General features: G+C 27.8%; 1 pseudogene; it reads left to right on the forward strand.

Moving 5' to 3' along the window:
* Window positions 1-3,579: 3,579 nt before the first annotated feature.
* Window positions 3,580-5,815, forward strand: LOC127081230 (glutathione S-transferase F9-like; annotated as a pseudogene).
* The last annotated feature ends 381 nt before the right edge of the window (window positions 5,816-6,196 follow it).

The raw sequence follows: 6,196 nt of genomic DNA on the forward strand, positions 1-6,196 counted from the left end.
GTTGGTAGTGATATTCCTGGTCCCTCAGATGCTCAAACACTAGTGGTGAATCATCAATGTGGGTTAGGGCCACGAGTTCGGGTAGCTAGGGGATGTGGGACCGGAGGTCGGTTAGGTGATCCCGGTCATCAACATTAATCTTTTTTGTGTAAACGAGAATTTATATTAATATGAATTGGTCAGATTTCTAAATTATGTATCACGTAGACTGTTTTTGATTTTTTTTTACAAAATACACTGAGGTGTCAATCCAATTGACGCCTTCTTTCAAACCATATACGTTGGGCGCCAATTGAATTGGTTGTACCATGTGCCTCCACTCTAATTTTAAGAGGAGGCGCCAATTGGATTGACGTCTCCTCCTAAAAGTGTGGTAGTTTAGGATTTTTTTTTAAATCGGGATTATTTTGAGAATTTTTTTTAAAAACTGAGTTATTTTAATAAAAAATTCCCAACATTACTTCAAGCAGATTCCATTTATTTTAACATTTTTATAACATTCAGCAACTTGAACTGACGTGAAAAAAGAATTGGCTCCTACCTTACAGTTGCCCAACGTGCAATAATTTGCCCTGCAAAAAGGGCATGAAATCAAATCAGGACTCTCACACTTAATTCGCTAAGCAAAATTTTGGTCGATCAACTAATTGAACGCAAGCCCATTTTTTTTATGTAACAGTGACAAATATAGGTCCCTTTTATTTATCCTTTTTATGTATAAGTGGAAACTATATATCTTGTATTTTAATTGATATTTATCAATGACAAATATTTCTAATATATTTTTTATGTATCATTGACAAACATTTCTTTGTTTTTATACTAATTTGATAAATACTTGTTTTATGTTTTTCTTTATGTATTATTGACGAATATTTGATTCGTCCATGAGTATTACATAAAAAGTGTATTGTCCTTGTTATATATATAACTTGTACAATAAATTATAATTATCTCAACAAAAAAATATGTTATGTATTTTTATGTATTCGACCATGAGTATTACATAAAAAGTGTATAAAAAGTGTATTTGCTCATATAATTTTATATATTTTGAATGATAAATAAATATTGTATTTTTATATTTGTATCTCCTATTCTTTTATAGGTATTACAACATGATGGATCGGGGACCTCGTAACAATTAAACATTTATTTATTATCATTTTATAAATTAATGATAAATATTTATCTTGTACTTTTTTTATAAAAGTAAAACATAATAAATGTATCATGTGTTAAAGACAAACATTTATTTTTTATATAATGACAAAATTATTTAAATCATTTTCAGACCCTATATTAATTAATACAAGATTAAATATTTTTTTAATATACTCTCTGAAACACAACATTATTGGATTTAGTGAGAATATATAAATCATAGGTAACTCATGGTTCAATTGAAAGGTTATGAAATTAAAATTAGAAGTTAGTCTAACTCATATGTAGGGGTGATAAAATGGATGGTGGTCTGTCAGACTGACTCGTTCACATGTCAAAAAATGGTGGATTTGATTGAGATTTTGTGTCTATCTAACTGCTTAGCTCGTCCCACTTTAAATGCGTCTCGTCTTAAGTCCGCCAAGAGACGGATTGACACGCCAACCCACCAACCTACATACACTCAAAATATTTATTTTGATTAGTTTAAGGTTAATACTTAAATAATAATTTTAGAATACTCGTTGATGCTTCTATTTTATACATTTATTTGTGAGTATATGCAATTTTTTTAAATAAAATTTGATAAAAATATGCTTTATGAATGATTGTTGTTCCAAAAAATAAGTGAAAAATATAATTGAAATGTAAAAATAAACTTATTAATCTATTAAATAAATAAATAAATAAATAAACGAGCAAATCCTTTGTCCGTTATCCCGCCACTTTGGCGGGCTAGACAATCCATTTTGGCATCCCTACTCTTTCGTAGAAAATCAATTTATGACATACTAATAAGGATTTATAAAATACTTTTTCATTTTATTTATTTATTTCTCTCTATAATAAATAAATAAATATATATATTTATATATATATATATATATATATATATATATATATATATATATATATATAATTAATATTATATTTGAAAATAATAATAAAACTATTTTTAATATAAATTAAATAAACAAAAAGAAAAAAATGAAGATATTTAGCTTTAACTTTCTATCTCCAAATACATTTAATTGCATTTATTATTGATAAATTTGAAAAAAGATAGTAAAATTATTGAAATTTAATTGAAATGCACTGACAGTGTAAAGATATTTTACACTTTCAGTTAATTACAACCATTGATTTGTTAGAGAAGTTTGACTTTTATTATAATCATATATAAAATAACACAAACGGATGATTATGATGTATTGACATTGTAAATTTTTTTACACTGACAGTATATAATAATTAATCTCAAATTATTGAGCAAGTTGATAAATACTTTCATTTATTTGATTTAGTTGTATTTTGAAGTTATTAAACATAAAAAAAATATTGAAAAATTATGTTATTTTATATGACAATTGTTGAAATTTTTATCCAAATAAATACTCAAACTAACCTCATTCACTAATATTTCTCAAACTAATCCACTTTAAAAAAAATTATGACAAATGTGGCGTCAATTTAATTGGCGACAGTGTACAAAAAAAATTAAGAGGAGTCGTTGATCCAATTGACGACAATGTACAAACACAGAGGAGAGATGATGTATTCCCTCTCCTCTGTATTTATACACGGTCGTCAATTGGTTTGACGACTCTTCTTAATTTTTGTACACTGTCGTCAATTCAATTGGCAACACTTTTGTGTTGATTTTTTTATAAAAATACGTTTAGTTTGAAAAATACTTGAAAATGTAGGTTAGTTTGGATATTTATTTGAAAAATTTAATTATTTGGATAAAAAATTCACAGTTGTTTGTTTCTTTTCTATTTACTTTAGAACAAAATATAAGAAAAAAATACATGTATGTAATCTAAAATTTAAACCATGCATTTTTTAAAACAAACAAATAAAAAAGAATAGATATAATATATTTAAGAGATATTTAATATACTTTTAATTTTTTTATTTAATTACAATTTTGATCTCTATATTTATCCATTCATATATCAAACTAATCACACAATTCAAAGTTATTACATTTTGACCGATCTCTTATATTTTTATAAATAAAAAAAGTATTATAATTTTTTTTATAAATCATGTGAAACAGTCTATTAAGTGTGTCATCCATATAAATTAATTATATACTTTAAAAAATTAGTTATTTTTTAATTAAATTAATTGCCTACAAAATTCAATTAATAAACATATATGAGATAGGTCAAAACTAAAGTATTTTAAAATAAGAATCAATTATGAGAAATTGTAAAATAAGAGAACATAAATATGGTAATAAAGCCTTAATTGTTTTTAGATTTTCAAGATTTTAATTTTTAATTTATTGAATTAATCAATAAATTCAATGAATACGAACAACTTTTAGAGTTTAACTTTTTTTTAAGAAGGCATTATAAAAAGCAATGACTTAGATGCTTCATAAGCATATCTTTGAAATATTTCTTTCAAAAAATTAAGATGGTAGTGAAGGTGTATGGACCAGACTATGCTTGCCCTAAACGTGTGATAGTGTGTCTCATTGAAAAGGAAATTGAGTATGAAACAGTTTATGTCGATGGCTTTAAGGGAGAGCACAAGGAACCTCAATATCTCAAGTTGCAGGTTCTTTTTCTTTTCCTAATTCACTTATGCGTAGCTTATTAGATATAATTATTCAAAAACACTTAAATGATAAAAGACCTCCTCTAATTTAACCATAGGATTTGTGTTCAATCCGATCATTGTAGTACTTTTGGCATAAAATAATACAATTTTATTCATAAATAATTTTAATGTACATTTATATACATACACATTATACGTTGTTAATGCATTGATGTTTATGTTTGTTGCATTCAAATTAAACAATTAATAAAAATATTTTTGAAAAATCTAAAATGTTTATCTTGATAAAACCGTCACAAATAGTACTCCCTCCGTTCCTTTATAAGTGTCATTTTTTTTTTTAAAAATTGTTTCTTTTTAATTGTCACTTGCAAAGTTCAAGGTAGTATTAATTGCAATTTTGTCAAAATTACCCCTAGATAATGATTGGAGAGAGAGAAAAAGTAAAGTGAATGTAATAAATAATTAAGGGTATTATAAGTAAAAGAAGAATTAGTGTTTGAAAAATAACAATAATGATTAGCTTCCTTGGTATGTGTAAAAAGTCAAAAAATAACACTTAAAAAGGAACGGAGACAGTATTAAAAAAGATGCAATGGATGCGCTCATTACGTGAATTATGGGTATCCATCTTTATGAAATTTTGATCGATCTCCATATAATTTTGCAACTGTGTTAGATTTAACCATACATCATGTGCTTAACTTCAATCTTGAGTAAGCAGTATTAAGTTTATTAGAAGAGGTTTGTTGACCATTGTAGTATTCCTGACTCGAGGGATTATAACTTTAATCATATATAATTTTAATGTTCATTCTACTATTAGATACATATGCATTCATGTGATAAATTTTATATTTAACTTTTTTTTTGAAAAATAAAAAATGCTAATCTTGATAAAACGCTCACAAATAGTTAAAAACAGATTGTCAGCAATATGTTGATTACGTGAATTATGGATATTCGTTCTTAGGAAATCGATATCTAATTTAATCTATCTCGATATATTTTGCAGAATCTAGGGCAATTTTAAGGTACTTTGCTGAAAAGTACAAAAACCAAGGAACTGATTTGTTAGGAAAAACAATAGAAGAAAGGGGTCTAGTGGAGCAATGGCTAGAAGTTGAAGCCCATAACTTTAACCCACCAATCTACAACTTAGTTATGAATCTCTTGGTTTACCCATTATTGGGCCTTCCATCTGACCCAAAAGTTATTGAACAGAGTGAAGAAAAGCTTGAAAAAGTGTTGGACATTTATGAGGAGACTTTCAAAGACTAAGTACTTGGCTGGTGATTTCTTCAGCCTTGCTGACCTTAGTCATCTTCCATTTGGACATTATTTGATGAACTCAATGGGGAAAGAGAATATGGTGAAGGAGAGGAAACATGTGAATGTTTGGTGGGATGATATTAGCAATAGGCCATCTTGGAAGAAGGTTCTTCAGCTTTACAAATACCCAATATGATTTGTTGGTGTGTGGAAAGGACCGTGTTTTTCTTTTGAATAAAATAATGATCCCCATTCCACCAAGGAAAATAACTATGCTAAAGTTAGCTTTATCTTCTCCCAAAAAAGAGTTAGCATTATCTATGAATATTTTGGGCTATTAGAAGACATATACAACTAGTAATTGCATTAATATTTTAGAATATTTCTTAATGCATCCTATATGTTTCTTAGGCATCATGCAAAAATAGTAAAATGTCCCCTAATTTTTTAATATGCATCTTCAAATGCATTCAATATACATTCAGCGTAGGTCATTCTGACTGACGCTCTATAAGTTAGATTTTCGGGATATGTCAAGAAAATATTCATAATTGATCAGTTCAGTGAAAACTCTGGAGATGCATCTTCGAAAGTTTTGGCGGGATTTTGAAATGTTGTCACCTTTGCATGTCAGATATTTCTGGAGATACATCTCCAGAATAATCTGATAAAACATACAGCTGCATGGTCACACAACCATTGTTGTTTTTCTTTACAAACCCTTACCAAAAACCTTTCCATTCTCAATCCACATTTTCACTCCAATCTTGTGGTTCATCACACCAACGGGGGCAAAAGAATTTAGAATTTCAAGTAAAAATTATTTATTTCAAGCTATATTGCTCACATTAATCATGTTTTTGTCTGAAAAATGAGCGCTTTTTCCAGAAATATATTTCCGGAATGTGTATGAACTTTTCCGAAAATGCATTTTTGATATCAGTCTGTGTTCATTTTTCCAGCTCTATTTTCAGCAGTAGCCCTTATTTGCTATTTTATGGTAATTTTTTCATTAGATATGGTGCACCCCAATATTTTTCCCTAAGAAGTTGTGTCTCCGAATGTCCAATGTGTTGTTGTGAAAGCAGTAGATATTGGTAACCAATTTAAAAGTGAGCAATAGTTTGAATGGATTCGTATGGAGGCCTCCAAACAGGGATTCTGCGTGGTTATTGGAAGGTCCGAT

This window comes from Lathyrus oleraceus, chromosome 5, assembly GCF_024323335.1.
Source record: "Lathyrus oleraceus cultivar Zhongwan6 chromosome 5, CAAS_Psat_ZW6_1.0, whole genome shotgun sequence".
NCBI lineage: Eukaryota > Viridiplantae > Streptophyta > Magnoliopsida > Fabales > Fabaceae > Lathyrus > Lathyrus oleraceus.